We start from the raw sequence: 21,117 nt of genomic DNA, 5'->3' as shown, positions 1-21,117 counted from the left end.
TGTTCGTAAACAGTGTACGCACACAAACAAACACACACACATACACATAGCTTTGGCTGAGGTGTGAATATTCACCTAGGCACAGAAAGTGTGCAATACACTCAAATGCAGTCTTCCTCTTGGCACAGGAAGACTGAAGTTCAGAGCTCGGAGATGCTACATTTAATAATGAGTAGTACATTTCGCATCACTGACTCCAATCTGAGAATTCCAATTTGAGAATTGTTTAATTATTCCGATTGGAAAATAAATCCATTAAAAGTTCATGCACAACCAAAACAACAAACTGTATTTACATTGGTATTTTATTGAGCAGAATTTCTAATTACTGTTCTAATTATTGTCTGAAGTAACTAGAGCATCTTTAGTGGTACACAGAGAGACAAACCATCTCTATACAGACGATACCATCTCTAGTGGTACACAGAGACAATACCATCTATATACAGACAATACCATCCCTGGTGGTACACAGAGACAAGACCATCTCTATACAGACAATACCATCTCTAGTGATACACAGAGACAATAACATCTCTGTACAGAAAATAACATCTCTAGTGGTACACAGAGACAATAACATCTCTATACAGACAATGCCATCTCTAGTGGTACACAGAGACAAAAACATCTCTATACAGAGAAAATAAAATCTCTACACAGATATTATACCATCTCTATTGGTATCCAGAGACAATACCATCTCTACACAGAGACAGTACCATCTCTATTGATATCCACAGAGACACTACCATCTCTTCACAGAGACACTACCATCTCTTCACAGAGACACTACCATCTCTTCACAGAGACACTACCATCTCCACACAGAGATACTACGATCTCTACACAGAGACAATACCATCTCTACACAGAGACACTGCCATCTATGGGGGTGCCACAGGGTTATATTCTTGAACCGACTCTCTTCTCTGTATACATCAATAATGTCGCTATTGCTGCTGGTGAGTCTCTGATCAACCTCTACGCAGACGACACCATTCTGTATACTTCTGGCCCTTCTTTTGACACTGTGTTAACAACCCTCCATGCAAGCCTCAATGCCATACAACTCTTCTTCCGTGGCCTCCAATTGCTCTTAAATACAAGTAAAACTAAATGCATGCTCTTCAACCGATCGTTGCCTGCACCTGCCCACCTGTCCATCATCACTACTCTGGATGGCTCTGACTTAGAATATGTGGACAACTACAAATACCTAGGTGTCTGGTTAGACTGTAAACTCTCCTTCCAGACCCACATCAAACATCTCCAATCCAAAGTTAAATCTAGAATTGGCTTCCTATTTCACAACAAAGCATCCTTCACTCATGCTGCAAAACATACCCTTGTAAAACTGACCATCCTACCAATCCTCGACTTCGGCGATGTCATTTACAAAATAGCCTCCAATACCCTCTCAACAAATTGGATGCAGTCTATCACAGTGCAATCCGTTTTGTCACCAAAGCCCCATATACTACCCACCATTGCGACCTGTACGCTCTCGTTGGATGGCCCTCGCTTCATACTCGTCGCCAAACCCCCTGGCTCCAGGTCATCTACAAGACCCTGCTAGGTAAAGTCCCCCCTTATCTCAGCTCGCTGGTCACCATAGCAGCACCCACCTGTAGCACGCGCTTCAGCAGGTATATCTCTCTGGTCACCCACAAAACCAATTCTTTCTTTGGCCGCCTCTCCTTCCAGTTCTCTGCTGCCAATGACTGGAACGAACTACAAAAAGCACTGAAGCTGGAAACACTTATCTCCCTCACTAGCTTTAAGCACCAACTGTCAGAGCAGCTCACAGATTACTGCACCTGTACATAGCCCACCTATAATTTAGCCCAAATAACCACCTCTTTCCCTACTGTATTTATTTTATTTTATTATTCATTTTGCTCCTTTGCACCCCATTATTTTTATTTCTACTTTGCACATTCTTCCACTGCAAATCTACCATTCCAGTGTTTTGCTTGCTATATTGTATTTACTTTGCCACCATGGCCTTTTTTTGCCTTTACCTCCCTTACCTCACCTCATTTGCTCACATCGTATATAGACTTGTTTCTACTGTATTATTGACTGTATATTTGTTTTACTCCATGTGTAACTCTGTGTCGTTGTACGTGTCAAACTGCTTTGCTTCATCTTGGCCAGGTCGCAATTGTAAATGAGAACTTGTTCTCAACTTGCCTAACTTGTTAGATAAAGGTGAAATAAAAATTAATTTAAAAAATCTCTACACAGAGACACTACCTTCTCTACACAGAGACACTACCTTCTCCACACAGAGACACTACCATCTCTACACAGAGACACTACGATCTCTTCACAGAGACAATACAATCTCTCATCCCAGAGACAATACCATCTCTCTTCCCAGAGACAATACCATCTCTCTTCCCAGAGGCAATACCATCTCTCTTCCCAGGGACAATACCATCTCTCTTCCCAGAGACAATACCATCTCTCTTCCCAGGGACAATACCATCTCTCTTCCCAGAGACAATACCATCTCTCTTCCCAGGGACAATACCATCTCTAATCTCAGAGACAATACCATCTCTCTTCCCAGGGACAATACCATCTCTACACAGAGACAATACCATCACTAAACAGAGACAATAAAATCTCTTCCCAGAGACAATACCATCTCTCTTCCCAGAGACAATACCATCTCTCTTCCCAGAGGCAATACCATCTCTCTTCCCAGGGACAATACCATCTCTCTTCCCAGAGACAATACCATCTCTCTTCCCAGGGACAATACCATCTCTCTTCCCAGGGACAATACCATCTCTCTTCCCAGGGACAATACCATCTCTAATCCCAGGGACAATACCATCTCTCTTCCCAGAGACAATACCATCTCTCTTCCCAGGGACAATACCATCTCTCTTCCCAGAGACAATACCATCTCTCTTCCCAGGGACAATACCATCTCTAATCTCAGAGACAATACCATCTCTCTTCCCAGGGACAATACCATCTCTACACAGAGACAATACCATCACTAAACAGAGACAATAAAATCTCTACACAGAGACAATACCATCTCTTCAAAGATACAATTCCATCTCTTCACAGAGATAATACCATCTCTACACAGAGACAATACCATCTCTACACAGAGACAATACCATCTGTTCACAGAGACAATACCATCTCTTCAAAGATACAATTCCATCTCTTCACAGAGACAATACCATCTCTACACATAGACAATACCATCTCTTCCCAGAGACAATACCATCTCTTCCCAGAGACAATACCATCTCTCTTCCCAGAGACAATACCATCTCTCTTCCCAGAGACAATACCATCTCTCTTCCCAGGGACAATACCATCTCTAATCCCAGAGACAATACCATCTCTCTTCCCAGGGACAATACCATCTCTAATCCCAGGGACAATACCATCTCCAATCGCAGAGACAATACTATCTCTAATCCCGGAGACAATACCATCTCTCTTCCCAGGGACAATACCATCTCTCTTCCCAGGGACAATACCATCTCTAATCCCGGAGACAATACCATCTCTCTTCCCAGAGACAATACCATCTCTTCCCAGGGACAATACCATCTCTCTTCCCAGGGACAATACCATCTCTCTTCCCAGAGACAATACCATCTCTAATCCCAGAGACAATACCATCTCTCTTCTCAGAGACAATACCATCTCTCTTCCCAGAGACAATACCATCTCTAATCCCAGAGACAATACCATCTCTCTTCCCAGAGACAATACCATCTCTCTTCCCAGAGACAATACCATCTCTAATCCCAGAGACAATACCATCTCTCTTCCCAGAGACAATACCATCTCTCTTCCCAGAGACAATACCATCTCTCTTCACAGAGACAATACCATCTCTCTTCCCAGGGACAATACCATCTCTCTTCCCAGGGACAATACCATCTCTCTTCCCAGAGACAATACCATCTCTAATCCCAGGGACAATACCATCTCTGATCCCAGAGACAATACCATCTCTCTTCCCAGGGACAATACCATCTCTCTTCCCAGGGACAATACCATCTCTAATCCCAGAGACAATACCATCTCTCTTCCCAGGGACAATACCATCTCTAATCCCAGAGACAATACCATCTCTCTTCCCAGGGACAATACCATCTCATTTCCCAGAGACAATATCATCTCTCCTCCCGGAGACAATACCATCTCTCTTCCCAGAGACAATACCATCGCTTCACAGAGACAATACAATCGCTTCACAGAGACAATAGCATCTCTACACAGAGACAATACCATCTCTACACAGAGACAGTACAATCTCTAATCCCAGAGACAATACAATCTCTCTTCCCAGAGACAATAACATCTCTCCTCCCGGAGACAATACCATCTCTCTTCCCAGAGACAATACCATCTCTTCACAGAGACAATACCATCTCTTCACAGATACAATACCATCTCTACACAGAGACAATACCATCGCTTCACAGAGACATTACCATCTCTACACAGAGACAATACCATCACTAAACAGAGACAATAAAATATCTACACAGAGACAGTACAATCTCTAATCCCAGAGACAATACCATCTCTCTTCCCAGAGACAATACCATCTCTCTTCCCAGAGACAATACCATCTCTTCACAGAGACAATACCATCTCTCTTCCCAGAGACAATACCATATCTTCCCAGGGACACTTTGTTTAGTTTTGCCCAACCTCGGTCGAGGAACAGACACGGTCTCAATGGGGATAGCTGAGATGACTATACTGACTGTTCTAGTGGCAGACTCCACTATGTTGGCAGGCTGGCTAACAGCCTATTTCATTGTGGAGCTAGAGTAGTTTGAGCCGTGTCTATGTTGTTAGATAAGACGAGAGCACCCCTCCAGCTAGGATGGAGTCCGTCACTCCTCACCAGGTCAGACTTGATCCTGTTTGTGGGTGAGTCCCAGAAAGAGGGCCAATTATCTACAAATTCTATATTTTGGGAGGGGCAGAAAACAGTTTTCAACCAGCGATTGAGTTGTGAGACTGCTGTAGAGCTCATCACTCCCCCTAACTGGGAGGGGGCCAGAGACAATTACTTGATGCCGACAGATCTTTCTAGCTGATTTACATGCTGACGCTATGTTGCACTTGGTGACCTCTGACTGTTTCATCCTAACATTGTTGGTGCTGACATGGATAACAATACCTCTATACTCTCTACACTCGACAGTTTTAGCTTTAGCCAGCACCATCCTCAGATTAGCCTTAACGTCGGTAGCCCTACCCCCTGGTAAACAGTGTATGATCGCTGGATGATTCATTTTAAGTCTAATACTGCGGGTAATGGAGTCGCCAATGACTAGAGTTTTCAATTTGTCAGAACTAATGGTGGGAAGCTTCGGCGTCTCAGACCCCGTAACGGGAGGAGTAGAGACAAGAGAAGGCTCGGCCTCTGACTCCGACTCGTTGCTTAATGGGGAAAACCGGTTGAAAGTTTCTGTCGGCTGAATGAGCGACACCGGTTGAGCATTCCTACAGCATTTCCCTCCAGAAACCATGAGAAAGTTGCGAGGGGATTTATACTAACGATACTATCTGTACTTACTGGTGGCACAGACGCTGTTTCATCCTTTCCTACACTGGCATTACCCTTGCCTAAAGATTGCGTCTGAAGCTGGGCTTGTGGCACAGCTATCCTCGACATAAGGTGATCGTTCTCCTGTATATTATGAGTACAGCGACTGCAATTAGAAGGCATCATGTTAATGTTACTACTTAGCTTAGGCTGTTGGAGGTCCTGACGAACCATGTCCAGATAAAAAGCATCCGGAGTGAAAAAGTTGAATGAAAAAAAGTTGAGTGAGGGAAAAACAAAAATATAAACGGTAATTAAAAAGTAAAAACCGTAAAGTTGTCAGGTAGCAAAGTAAGGTCGGCAACAAAACGCACAGCAACACGTAAACAAGTCTGCAAGTTGTAACCGGAAATGGCATCACGATACTGAGATTATATACAATACAACTCTCAACAGAGACAATACCATCTCTACACAGAAAGTTAGTCAACTACTGGTTCCATACATGCACACAAGCATGCACATACACACAGTTACACAAACACACACACACACACGTATGCACACAAACAGAGAAACACACACACAAACAGAGAAACACACACACGCAGGGTTGAGGTGTCATTATTTGACAATAATTGCACTGATGGGTTGCTCCTTAAGGAAAATGTTCCTTGTCTCCATGTTTATGCCAAATATACCATCTCTGACACACACACGCACACACAAACACACACACAAACACACAGTGGAGTCCTGACTGACTTCAGCTGTAATGTCGCTGTCGCTGGCAAACTATACGCTGCACCCCTGATGACACTTTATGGCACTTTATGACAGTTTATACCAATGAGGCTTAGAAATGCCAATCAATGTTTCTGTCAAGGGGTTGTGATTTAACAAGGATCCTACACTGCAGTACTGTAGAGTGCCAGTAATAATACCTACCCACTCCCAGAGGTCTTGTCTGTGTTAGGTCTGTTGTCACTTACTTCAAAGCAATAATTTCTAAACGTTTCTATGTAAGGTACCCAGACGTAGAACAGGTATGCCAGTGGGGCTACAGACTGTGGCATTAAGACACCTCTAGCTTCTCGTCCAACAACGTCCCGTCAGGACTAGACCAGACAAACATCGACCAGACAGGAGAAGACTTTATTTATATCCACAGATGAGCTGAATGCTGCTTTCAAATCGGACTTGTACCTCTCTATTTCTGTCCTGACGTCACCAACCAACAACCACTGTCTTCTTCTGCTCTCAGCGACAGATTTCACACACACGCACACACGCACACACACACACACACACACACACACACACACACACACACACACACACACACACACACACACACACAGAGAGAGAGCTCTGAGGGACAGATTAAAGGCTGTTATTGGGAGAGGCAACAGCAGCTGTGTCCCACAATGCAATTTTGTGTGTGTGTGTGTGTGTGTGTGTGTGTGTGTGTGTGTGTGTGTGTGTGTGTGTGTGTGTGTGTGTGTGTGTGTGTGTGTGTGTGTGTGTGTGTGTGTGTGTGTGTGTGTGTGTGGCAGGTGTACAGAGGGCCACCTTAGCTGTGACCATCTGTCCCGACCTATTTCACCTGTCACAGAAGAGCTATGACACGGCTCCTCTCTCTGGGTCACATTGACCCCTGCTGGACTGGAGGATTGATGGGATCACACACACACACACAGACAGTACAGGCACACACATAAGCACGCTCACACACAATCACACACACACACCGTATGTTCAAGGGGACAGTGTTTTGTTAAATGTGCATTTTGTCTGTGAATATGACAGTGATTTGTTAAATTACTGTTTTGGGGGATATTAAGTTGGCAAGCAGAGTAGTGGAGCTGAGAAGGAGTCTGGTGAAGGGGTGGAACAGGGTGGGTTGTGGGAGTCTGGTGGAGGGGTGGAACAGGGTGGGATGTGGGAGTATGGTGAAGGGGTGGAACAGGGTGGGTTGTGTGAGTCTGGTGGAGGGGTGGAACAGGGTGGGATGTGGGAGTCTGGTGGAGGGGTGGAACAGGGTGGGATGTGGGAGTATGGTGAAGGGGTGGAACAGGGTGGGTTGTGTGAGTCTGGTGGAGGGGTGGAACAGGGTGGGATGTGGGAGTCTGGTGGAGGGGTGGAACAGGGTGGGATGTGGGAGTATGGTGAAGGGGTGGAACAGGGTGGGATGTGGGAGTCTGGTGGAGGGGTGGAACAGGGTGGGATGTGGGAGTATGGTGAAGGGGTGGAACAGGGTGGGTTGTGTGAGTCTGGTGGAGGGGTGGAACAGGGTGGGATGTGGGAGTATGGTGGAGGGGTGCAACAGGGTGGGATGTGGGAGTCTGGTGAAGGGGTGGAACAAGGTGGGATGTGGGAGTCTGGTGGAGGGGTGGAACAGGGTGGGATGTGGGAGTATGGTGAAGGGGTGGAACAGGGTGGGATGTGGGAGTCTGGTGAAGGGGTGGAACAGGGTGGGATGTGGAAGTCTGGTGGAGGGGTGGAACAGGGTGGGTTGTGTGAGTCTGGTGGAGGGGTGGAACAGGGTGGGATGTGGGAGTCTGGTGGAGGGGTGGAACAGGGTGGGATGTGGGAGTATGGTGAAGGGGTGGAACAGGGTGGGATGTGGGAGTCTGGTGGAGGGGTGGAACAGGGTGGATTGTGGGAGTCTGGTGGAGGGGTGGAACAGGGTGGGTTGTGGGAGTCTGGTGGAGGGGTGGAACAGGGTGGGATTGGGGAGTCTGGTAAAGGGGTGGAAGAGGGTGGGATGTGGGAGTCTGGTGGAGGGGTGGAACAGGGTGGGTTGTGGGAGTCTGGTGGAGGGGTGGAACAGGGTGGGATTGGGGAGTCTGGTAAAGGGGTGGAAGAGGGTGGGATGTGGGAGTCTGGTGAAGGGGTAGAACAGGGTGGGATGTGGGAGTCTGGTGAAGGGGTAGAACAGGGTGGGATTGGGGAGTCTGGTAAAGGGGTGGAAGAGGGTGGGATGTGGGAGTCTGGTGAAGTGGTGGAACAGGGTGGGGCGGGATGAGGACACAACAGATGGCTGCTTGGAGATTATCTCAGTTTGAAGAAAGACCAGGCGGACAATTAGAGGAGGGGACAGAGATGTGTAGGGACAGAGACAACCATTCAGAGAGCTCCAAACTCACTCCCAGATGGCCACACCCTATCCTCTCTCTTTTCTCCATCTGCCTCTCCCCCACTCCAGCCCCACACTCTGTCTCGCTTTCTCTCTTCCTTTCTCCTACCTCCCACAATCTCAATCTCGCAGTGTTCACAGTGATGTTGGTCTCAGGGGAAAACAATCATGAGCATATTTAAAACACTTCATTAGATCTGGCTCCTCAGAGTCGGCCTCCGGAACACCCAGCGCGTGCGAACACACACACACACACACACACATACATATATATATGAAAAAAGGCACGTCCCATACTCGTTAGAGCTGACGTCGCGAGGACCTGCCGTTAGCTGTCTTGGATACCCATGATTCAACAGGAGTCTACAGCTCAGTCCAGGGAACTAAGAATCCCAGAACACCAGCTCCATCTAATTTCCACCGCAGGGTGTGTTATAGCGGTGGTTTTGATAGAATACTGAAGCAGAGAGCTGATAGCTGATCTGAATGCCAAGGAAGCCTGAAGCCACACAGAGAGCTGACGTCAGTAAGGGGAGAACCAGCCAGTGGCTTAAAATGAAGGAATACATTGGAGGTGCATTCTAAGTAATATGCTAGTATGGAAAGTAGTTTATGAGAGAGAGATGGAAAACTTTAGGCAGCTAATGGACGATGCTAGAAACCATGTTCTGTTTCTATATACGTATATGTTGTGTGTACGTGTTTGCATGCATGTGAGTGTGTTACTGTGTATGTGAGTGTTTGCATGCATGTGAGTGTTTTACTGTCTATGTGAGTTGTCATGACTGTCCTGATCAGGTCAGGTTACAGGAGACCACAACCCTACAGATTATCTCTCAACTAGAGGTCAACCGATTATGATTTGTCAACGCCGATACCGATTATTGGAGGACCAAAAAAGCTGATACCGATTAATCGGTTTTATTTATTTATTTGTAATAATGACAATTACAACAATACTGGATTAACACTTATTTTAACTTAATATTATCAATGAAATCAATTTAGCCTCAAATAAATAATGAAACATGTTCAATTTGGTTTAATTAATGCAAAAACAAAGTGTTGGAGAAGAAAGTAATATGTGCCATGTAAAAATGTGTGCCATGTAAAATATGTGCCATGTAAATAAGCTAATGTTTAAGTACCTTGTTCAAAACATGAGAACATAGGAAATTTGGTGGTTCCTTTTAACATGAGACTTCAATATTCCAAGGTAAGAGGTTTTAGGTTGTAGTTAATATAGTATTTATAGGACTATTTCTCTCTATACCATTTGTATTTCATATACCTTTGACTATTGGATGTTCTTATATGCACTTTAGTATTGCCAGTGTAACAGTATAGCTTCCGTCCCTCTCCTCGCCCCTACCTGGGCTCAAACCAGGAAAACATCGACAACAGCCACACTCGAAGCACCGTTACCCATCGCTCCTTGCAGCGCAAGGGGAATAACTACTCCAATTTCTAAAAGCGAGTGATGTTTGAAACAGTATTAGCGCACGCCCAGCTAACTAGCTAGCCATTTCACATTGGTTACACCAGCCATTAGGCTGATAGGCTTGAAGTCATAAACAGCGCTGTGCTTGCGAAGAGCTGCTGGGAAAACGAACAAAAGTGCTGTTTGAATGAATGATTACGGGCCTGCTGCTGCTCAGTCAGACTGTTCTATCAAATCAGAATTAAATATAACATAATAACACACAGAAATATGAGCCTTTGGTCATTAATATGATAAAATTCGCAAACTATCATTTCAAAAACAAAACGTTTATTATTTCAGTGAAATACGGAACCGTTCGGTATTTTATCTAACGGGTGGCATCCTTCAATGTATGTCATAATTACGTAAAATTCTGGTAAATTAGTTCGCAATGAGCCAGGTGTCCCAAACTGTTGAATATACCCTGACTCTGCGTGCAATGAACGCAAGAGGAATGACAATTTCACCTGGTTAATATTGCCCTGCTAAACTGGATTAGTAGTTATAACTAGTGATAATGATTGATTGTTTTTTACAAGATAAGTTTAATGCTAACTAGCAATTTACCTTGGCTTCTACTGCATTCGCATAACAGGCAGGCTACTCATGGAGTGCAATTGTTAGAGCGTTGGAATAGTTAACTGTGCGGTTGCAAGATTGGAACCCCTGAGCTGACAAGGTGAAAATTTGTCATTCTGCCCCTGAACAAGGCAGTTAACCCACAGTTCCTAGGCCGTCATTGAAAATAAGAATGTGTTCTTAAAACCTCTTGAAGCTAGGGGGCACTATTTTTATGTTTGGAAAAATAACGTTCCCAAAGTAAACAGGCTATTTTTCAGGACCAGATGCTAGAATATGCATATAATTGACAGCTTAGTGTAGAAAACGGAATCACGTTGATATCCCATTCACTGCTCAATAGGGAAGCATAGGAAGGGACTCTTATTTAGAAACCGCTGCGTTCCTGATTGGATTTTTCACATTCTTTTGCCTGCAATATCAGTTCTGTTATACTCACAGACAATATCTTTACAGTTTTGGAAACCTTAGAGTGTTTTTTATCCTAAGCTGTCAATTATATGCATATTCTATTTTCTGGTCCTGAAAAATAGCCTGTTTACTTTGGGAATGTTATTTTTCCAAAAATAAAAAAAATGACCCCTAGATTCAACAGGTTAATTAAAGCTAATTCCTGTAGCCTATACGGTGTTGACTAATCATTCAAATTGATTAACAAATTAAATCTGTTTTAACAGCTTAATTGTGTTTAGGAAGATCTTTTTACAGCATTGTGAAATTCTACCTTCACTGGTACCTGGTCGATTTTAGCTTGTGTTAACAGTGACCTCCAGTGGTGAAGAATCACCAGTAATCCAGGAATCAATTAAATCTGTTTTGGCAAGTTCAGTAATAACCAACTCACATTACTGACCCAGTCTTGATGATTAATTTTCGTTTACAAAATGAGTTAAATCGTGTTTGCAGCCTCCAACTCAAAAACCCAAACATTACATAAATTGAAATAACTGATAATCATAACAATGAGCAATCCATCAAATGGGTTTCCACCCATTTCCCCTCTAATCAGTGGACCTTCACCCACGAAAAGATTGATCGCTGACCTCAGCAACGATGCAAATCCTAACTACGCCAAGGGGCTGGAAATGTTAGATTTCGACAGATGCTCTTCAAAATAGACCATCAGGCGGAGGCCTGGTAAAGGTTCTCTCCAGTTTAGCTCTCAACTATGCCAACCAGCAGAGATGGACAGTGCACCAGTACCTCAGTGCCCAGCAGAGGCACGAGCAGGAAGCTGGGGAGTTCAAGGCACAGGTGGAGACAACCAGGGAGCTGGCATCGAAAGCCGAAAAGGATAAGCTACTGCTAGCTGAGGAACTGTGTGTGAGGACAGATAAATTGGAAGATCTGTCTAACACTTATAACAAAGAACGTGAACAAACTGTTGACCAAGTCTGTATTCTAAAGGAACACTAAATACGATGAAGTCCACACAAAACTAGATTAATCTAATGAGCTAGCTAGAAACCGGGGTGAGCAACTTGATGCCCTGCAAACGGTTGTGAATGAAACCACTGAAACAATAATGCTCTATTCCAAAAGCTGCAGACCAAAGACGATCAGTTACTGAACACAATGACCAAGTTGTAGGACAAAACAGCAGAACTCATTGAAGTCGCTGATTTAATGAAGGATGAGAAAGACCAGGTGAGAAAGTTGGAAAAGGTGACCTCTAAACAAAAGGAGGACATCGCATCACTGGATCTCTCACTCCACACTCGAGACCTCTCACTGCAAACCATGACAGATAAGTATGAGGCCGAGCGGAGCAAGGGCGACACTTACGTGTCTAAAATAAACACCCTCAACTCCCAGGTGGACTCTGCGATGCAGCAGAACACCACCCTTAGGTATCATCTGGAGGAACTCCAGAACAGTCATGCGCTATCTCGGGACAACCAAACCAAGCAACCTAGCTCACATCCGGAGCTCAGAGACCGAGGAATGTAGATGACCGGAGATTTCAGGCTCTTTCTCTTGGCCATTGGGGTCAACACAACCACAGTTTGACTTTTCCTCTTGGCCTTTCGGCCCACAATTCCCCACGGGAGAGTGCAGATGCCCACCGCGCACTTGGCGAGGATCGCCTTGACAAAATCGTCAAAAACTTCCGCCTCTCTTGTTGGAAACCAAGTCCGCCGAAACTCATGCAATTCGAGAGGATGCAAACATTTCCATTACCCCCCGCACCCACTCAAATCCCTGTCCAGGAACTGCTCGTTCTAGACACAAGCCCGCAGGTTTTGTCTACAGACTTGGATACGGATGGGAAGATGCACAAGATAAGCAGCTTTGCAACAGATGATTCCTCTCCCATTGCGATAGAGGACACACTGGATCACGTAGGTGACTTATCTGTCTTGGAAATCGACACAGATTACAAACCGCTCCGTTCTCCCAACCCACTCCATTTTGTTGGGGATATGACGAGAAAAACCAACTCGAACAAGCAATTCCTTAGAACAGTCCTGGAGGACTGTTTGACCTGTCACGCTCTGATAGATTCGTGTTCGACAATTTCCCTCATATCTGAAACCTTGCTGGATGAACTAAAAAGGGCAGTGGACCCTGCAAAACCTTGGTTGAAAACGGAACATTGCGATACGAATCTTCGAGGCTTCACTCAAGTTACCTCGCCCCCAACCAAACGTCTCCTACTTAAACTCAACTTAGAAAGAGTGTCACTGATCCACCCCGTGTATGTGACTAGCATTGAAATCGAACGGATGCTGATTGGGATTGATTTAATTGACCGTTTGGTACCACTAATGGATTGGAAAACCAATCAAATCTGGTCACCAATACCTATGCCAATTCCGTTGACTTCACCGCATTCTTTCAAGGCTACCTGCCATACTTTGTGCAACAACGTGGGTTTGACGTCAGCATCTGACGCACCCACCATTGCTGGCAAATGACAAGGTGAGTTCAAATCGGAACTTTACCGAACATGAGGTTTTCCTGTGTGGCTTGGGTGACTCACCAGCCGACACTTACCGCCCTCCTCTGATAGGGGGCGTGTGCCTAAACGGCACTACTACTATGAGGATGCCAGAATGGAAACCTGGCCAGAAAAATCCGCAATCAGTTTGGAAATGTTCAACGAAATTTAGAAAACGGCTAACTGCCATCCCCTTGTGCCGAAAACGTTTAGATTTCCACTGGGAACGACTCCCCAGATGACGCTCACCGCAATAGGGGTGTGTGCGCTATCGATCGACATTGGAACCAAGGAAGTATCTCACTACCTACTGGTTGTCGCGGACCTCCCACATACAGTATATGTGGGAGTGGACATTTTGGTAAGATTGGGTGTGAAACTCGATACCATACACCAAGTTCTTTGGTCTTTGGTACAGCCAAACCAACATGCCTTGTCTTTCGACCCAGTGTGAATGGCATCCGGGCAGACTATTCCTGAAGCTTGCAAGGTGATAACTGAGTCCACTATGTTGATTCCGGCAAGAACCACAGAGGTTTCTGTAAGACTGAACCTGGCACCCAGATACCGGATGGAAGCCAACACTGCGTTCTTCCAACCCTCTCCGCAACTATTCGACTTGGGGCTAACTATCAATGGCAACCCGCTATTGGAACTAACCGCTAGATCCACTTACCTCCTGGTACAAAATCTGACTCAAGCGGATATTTCCATTTCTCGGTACACTCAGCTAGGAACATTGATCGATTACTCCTTCCGTGATTTTGAACTGGTCGTTCCCGTTATTGGGCCTCTTCCGTCCTCCCTAGACCTAGATGGAGAGGGAGGTAAGCTGTTTACTTGTCAGTCAAAAGCAATCGCACTAACTCCCATATTGCCACTTGACGACACATCAACGTTCAGGCTGGATGTCGATTCTGACAGCAACCTGTTATTATACTCCATCGTTACGGAGGATGATATCGCGTCTCCTCCTGCATGCGAAGTACACTCTTGTGAGGTAACAACCGATGAATCTCCCAAAAGTTACATGCCATCACCACCTGAATAAGACCTGTGCAATGTCACCATATCCTGGTTCCATGCACAGGTAATACATCTACTGTTGGAGGCTGATGCTCTTGTCAATGACACTGAACACCATCAGTTGAGGGAATTGTTTAACCTCTTACACCTATGGTGGCGCTATTTCATTTTTGGAAGAAAAACGTTCCCGTTTTAAACAAGATATTTTGTCACAAAAAGATGCTCGACTATGCATATAATTGCTACTGTTCGAAAGAAAACACTCTGACGTGTCCAGAAATACAAATATCTTCTCTGTGCGTGCCCTTTAACGTGAGCTTCAGGCAAAACCAAGATGACTTGGCATCCAGGAAATGACAAGGATTTTTGAGGCTCTGCCATGTTTCGGTCGATATTATGTAGTTAATCCGGAAAAAGTTTCACGTTGTAGGTGACTGCATTTTCGGTTCGTTTCGGTAGCCAGGCGCAATGTAGAAAACGGAACGATTTCTCTTTCACACAGACGCTTTCAGGAAACACTGCGCATCTGGTATGTAGCTGGGAGTCTCCTCATTGAAAACATCAGAAGCTCTTCAAAGGTAAATGATTTTATTTATTTGGTTATCTGGCTTTTGTGAAAATGTTGCGTGCTACATGCTACACAAAATGCTATGCTAGCTTAGCATACTCTTACACAAATTAGTCAATTTCTATGGTTCAAAAGCATATTTTGAAAATCTGAGATGACAGTGTTGTTAAGAAAAGGCTAAGCTTGAGAGCAAACGCATTATTTTAATTTTATTTGCGATTTTCAGAAATCGTTAACGTTGCGTTATGCTAATGAGCCTGAGGCTTAGTCACAATCCCGGATCCGGGATGGGGAGTTTCAAGAGGTTAACCTGTTGATGCTCTGGGGGCGCAATTTCATTTTTGGATGAAAAACGTTCCCGTTTTAAACAAGATATTTTGTCACAAAAAGATGCTCGACTATGCATATAATTGCTACCGTTCGAAAGAAAACACTCTGACGTGTCCAGAAATACAAAGATCTTCTCTGTGCGTGCCCTAAAACGTGAGCTTCAGGCAAAACCAAGATGAGATGGCATCCAGGAAATGACAAGGATTTTTGAGGCTCTGTTTTTCATTATCTCCTTATATGGCTGTGAACGCAAGAGGAACGAGCCTGCCCTTTCTGTCGTTTCCCCAAGGTGTCTGCAGCATTGTGACGTATTTGTGGGCAGATCATTGGAAGATTGACCATAACAGACCACATTTACCACGTGTCCGCCCGGTGTCCTGCGCCGAAATTGGTGCGCAAAAGTCACCTGCCAGTATTTTTCCATGGGACACAGAGAGGAAAGCAAGCTTCCACGAACTGCATGTCAATGAAGAGATATGTGAAAAAACACCTTGAGGATTGATTCCAAACAACGTTTGCCATGTTTCGGTCGATATTATGTAGTTAATCCGGAAAAAGTTTCACGTTGTAGGTGACTGCATTTTCGGTTCGTTTCGGTAGCCAGACGCAATGTAGAAAACGGAACGATTTCTCCTACACACAGACGCTTTCAGGAAACACTGCGCATTTGGTATGTGACTGAGACTCTCCTCATTGAAAACATCAGAAGCTCTTCAAAGGTAAATGATTTTATTTATTTGGTTATCTGGTTTTTGTGAAAATGTTGCGTGCTACATGCTACACAAAATGCTATGCTAGCTTTGCATACTCTTACACAAATTAGTCAATTTCTATGGTTCAAAAGCATATTTTGAAAATCTGAGATGACAGTGTTGTTAAGAAAAGGCTAAGCTTGAGAGCAAACGCATTATTTTAATTTTATTTGCGATTTTCAGAAATCGTTAACGTTGCGTTATGCTAATGAGCCTGAGGCTTTAGTCACAAACCCGGATCCGGGTTGGGGAGTTTCAAGAAGTTAACAAACACAGTGAGATATGGTCAACAGACTCACTGGATTGCGGGGTTACGGGTATCTATGTGGTGCATTATCTTACGCCACCCGGAGCAACTCCTACGTTTGTTAGACAATACAAAATCCCACTCGCAGCATACGCAGCGGTACAAGAGATTATCGATTCCTTATTAGCTAAACGGATAATCAGGGAATGTAACAGTATGTACAGCGCTCCCGTGTGGCCCGTTCTAAAACCAACGGGTAAATGGCCTCTTACCGTTGACTATAGAGAACTCAACAAACTGGTTCCGTTGTCTCGTTGGCCCATGACACAGCTAGATCAAGAGTTGCCAAAGGTGGCAAACACCAAGTGCTTCTCCACCGTCGACGTGGCTAATGGTTTCTCGAACCTTGTGACCTACACAAGTTGGCTTTCTCTTTCTCGAACAAGCAGGACAAAGGTAAACTACGAATCCAAGCAATCCGCAACATCAAAACACCTACGAACCTTCACGAGGTGCGCAACTTCTTGGGAGTATGTAATTACTCACGTCAATTCATCGAAAACTACGCCGACTTGTCAAAACCGTTGACTCGTCTTCTTCAGAAAGTCACCCCATTCGTTTGGGATGCTGTGGCTTCCTTGAAAAACCAGCTTTGCAAGGCACCCTGCCTGGTATACCCCAACAAAGACAAGACATTATTTTTGGAAGTTGGTTTCTCAGAACACTGCCTTAGCACTGGGTTGTACCAAAAACACGACCAAGACAAACGTGTGGTAGCTTACGCAAGCAAAACCCTCAACACAAATACTCAGACTGAAAAAGCGCTGCTGTCGACAGTCTAGGCAATCAAACACTTCACCAGTTATGTCGGTGGACAAAAGGTGATCATAGAAACATGTCACAAACCGACTCCGCACCACCCCCGCGTGACATCGCTCTGCCATTGCCTTCGAACCATCACTACTTTAAAGAGAACATGTGTCTTGAAATGCCGATGACATTTGTAGATGCCTGTTCTTACCGCCATCTAGACCACTTGCAAGCTGGGGTGGGATTGGTATGGCACAACGACATTCCGTGCAAACCACTTCAAGACCAGCCAGTTTGCAGAAGTGGCTGGTGTGCTGATCACCCTGCAAACAGCGGTGAAACATGAATTGTCAGAACTGGCGTTCTGCACTACTAAGCGAGAGTACGCGAGACTCACCTTCTTATGCCGCTTGCCGTTTTGGAAACAAAAGCACATGACTACTTCAAGTGGTAAAGAGGTGAAAAACAAAGAGATCATCCTAGCCTGTGATGACCTCATCACCAAACACGACATACAGATGTATTGGAAGAAAGTCAAGGGACAGTCCAAATCACTTGGTCGTGACAAACTTGGCAACAACCATGCCGACAGCATGGTGAAATCCGGTGCAATTCACGGCACCCCTTGGGTGTTTGATGCTCGAGGCTATGGGAAGCTATGGTGTCTGCGGTAACGCGTAGCCATGTAGCACCACAAAAAAACGTCTTTGCGCGAACATAATGTGTTGCTAACGCATTCATTCCTGAATAGCAATCTGGTAGCAATGCAACACCAAGATGAGTCCCTCGCCACGTTGATGGCATTCCTGTCGGATCCTGTCAACCACCCAGTGTCCGAACTGGCTTTGGCAGGTTCACACGACTTGCGTTCGCTGTACGGAACTAAACAGCACCTCACACTTGTAGATGACCTACTGGTGTATGCTTTAGAAACCGACACCGATCGAAGGTGGGTGGTTCCTAAAACACAGAGGGGGATAATGATAGCCCATGCCCACAACGAGCCATGTGGAGGCCATAGGGGGGTCAAGGCTACACGTGAATCATTGCGACAGGTGGCCTACTGCCCTCACATGGAACAAGACGTGGCACAATATGTGAGGGGTGTCTAGTTTGCTGCCAGTTTCAGCCCTCCAAGCCACTTCACTGAGCACCCCTGCAACGCAAGGGTGTGTCTTACCCCTGGAGCTTGATCCAGATCGACTGGGTCGGCCCAGTTGCCAGTTCAGCCAGAGGCAACAAGTATCTCCTCACAGTGTCTTGCTCATTTACGAAGTGGGTGGAGTGCCTGCCGGCGACCAATGACACAGCGGAAACCACGTACGTTTTTTGCTAAGCCACGTTTTCAGTCGTTTCGGCCTGCCAGGAGAAACAGTGGACAGCGACAGAGGAACCCACTTTTCGGCAGCTGTAATGACCGAACTGTAGAGGCTTCTGGGAGTCAAAGCTAAACTCCACATCGCATACCACCCTAGGAGCTCGGGCAGGGTAGAAAGGAGCAACCAAACAATTGTCAGAATCTTCAAAAAGTATGTGGCAACCAACCACAAAGATTGGGACCTCAAACTCCCATTGGTACTGATGGCTATCAGAGCCACACGCAACAGGTCTACAGGAATAACACCCTTCGAGATGATGACGGAACGGCAAATGACGCTTCCACTGCATCTCCTGTACCAACCGGGAGAGGTCGCCGCAGCCACCGCCTACACGGCTCATCAATGTGTGACCGACATGCGGAACCATCTCCAGACTACCTTTGTGTATGCTCAAGGACAGTTGGAAAGAAGTGCAGAAGGTGACAAGACCTATTAGGTCGGGGATAAGGTGTGGTACTACATATACACCAAACCCGCGGGCGTCGCAACAAAGTTCCTGCCCCACTGGACGGGGCCACACAAGCTTGTGGTGAAGCTATCACCTGTAGCTTACCAGATCAGAATCAGCAAAGGTCAAAGGTCCTAAGAAAATTCTTAAGTACCCTCAGCTGATCCCTTCCAGGAGATCAGTACGTTGCTCCTAACATCTCTTATTTGTTTCCCAGCTACCAGATATACATCTGTTGACACTATTGATATCGTCCTGCTCTGTACTGTTTCAAAATAAGAAAATCTGAAAAATAGTTGTCAAAGCATTTTTGTTTACCAAAACAAATAACTTAAATAATCCAACAATCTCTGATTATGGGTTTCTGTAGGATGGAGTTTCTTTGGCTGATCCTGATACTCTGCGACCTGGTCAAAACCAACCCAGCAGACGTCATCACCAATGGACCCCTACGGGAATCGTTCTCCGCGTCGACCCAGGACTCCTCATAACTAACTGCAGAGTACACACGCAGAGGGTGTACGTCCGCCTAGATGCAGACAACGTGTACCGCCAACACATCCTACCTGCGGCGCATTTGAGTTGGGCCTGGGCTGACTGGACCAGCCATGCAATTAAGCACGTCCAGCTAGACACTGCCCATATGTTGGCCCAACTCCAAAAGCTCACAGTAACCCAGTCAGAACTAGCCGAGCCCAGCCAAGAGAAACAATTTGTCGGGGCGCTACTATCAGTAGGGGCAGCCGTAGGGTCACTATTTTCCCTAGGTACCACTGCCGTCAACGCAGTCAGTGTAGCCACACTCAAGAGGAATGTTAGAGAGATTACTGAAGAGCCACTTATCCAGCAACAGATGAAGGCACAGGCCCTCGGGTTGCAACATGTGGGAAAGTCTCTCCAGGACACTATTCTGGTGGTCAACACACACGCTACTCTCCTGAACAAAACTATCCTGTCTGTAGGAAAGCTAGCAGAGGTCATGAACGATGACTATGCCCATGTCTAATTGGTTTGATTGTTACTGGAGGATTTTCTACACGAAGTTAGCTCTTCTATGGATCACTTGGCCATGAATATAATCCCCCCATATCTAATGCCCTCTCAATGGTGCACAACATATTGACCTCAGCTACTTCAACCACGATAAGGCCATTACAGTCACATTTGGCCGATAGTCTGGGGTCGGCCATCCCAATACACGGTGATGTTGGTCGTATGGAAGTGGGATTTCTACTGACGCTGCCGGTTGTTGAACTGGAGAATATCTATAGATTGAAAACAGTTCTCAATGTAGGATTTTGGTGCGACAGGACCCATGTAAAGATTGCCACGCCCCCAGTTGTAGTTTACCAGGAAAACAACCCAGATTTCTGTCTCACCCCTAACCTGTTAATGTGTACTCGAAACAAAGATGTCCACTACCTCTGTCCTAGCAAACCGTTTGTCAGGGATAACACTGAGCGTCTTTGTGGTATTAAAACAATCACCAGCGAAGAACGCTCTAGAGCCAAACTGACAGCCAGGAATGGGGCCACCACCACACAAGTGGAGGTGGTAGGGAACCAATGGTTGGTCAACACGCTGTTTGCTTCCTCCACTATGACTTACGAACGCCATGACCCCATCACCCAATTGAACCTCCCCAACCAGACTGTTTATGTTAAGGTACCGGGGGGTGATTATTCACATAGACGACCTCGCTCTATACCAACTTTCCGATGACAGGATAGAAACAGAGATTGAAATGCAGAACGCTTTTGCTAAACGTTCCCTTGAGTTACCACAAGCCATTCAACACCAAATCCAGTACGAAGGACTCATGACTGTTGATCTTAGCGTACTGGATGAGGCACTTTTAGTTGAC

The sequence above is a fragment of the Oncorhynchus masou genome, chromosome 18 (genome assembly GCF_036934945.1).
Source record: "Oncorhynchus masou masou isolate Uvic2021 chromosome 18, UVic_Omas_1.1, whole genome shotgun sequence".
In the NCBI taxonomy this organism is placed as follows: domain Eukaryota; kingdom Metazoa; phylum Chordata; class Actinopteri; order Salmoniformes; family Salmonidae; genus Oncorhynchus; species Oncorhynchus masou.
This window is presented reverse-complemented; position numbering follows the sequence as displayed.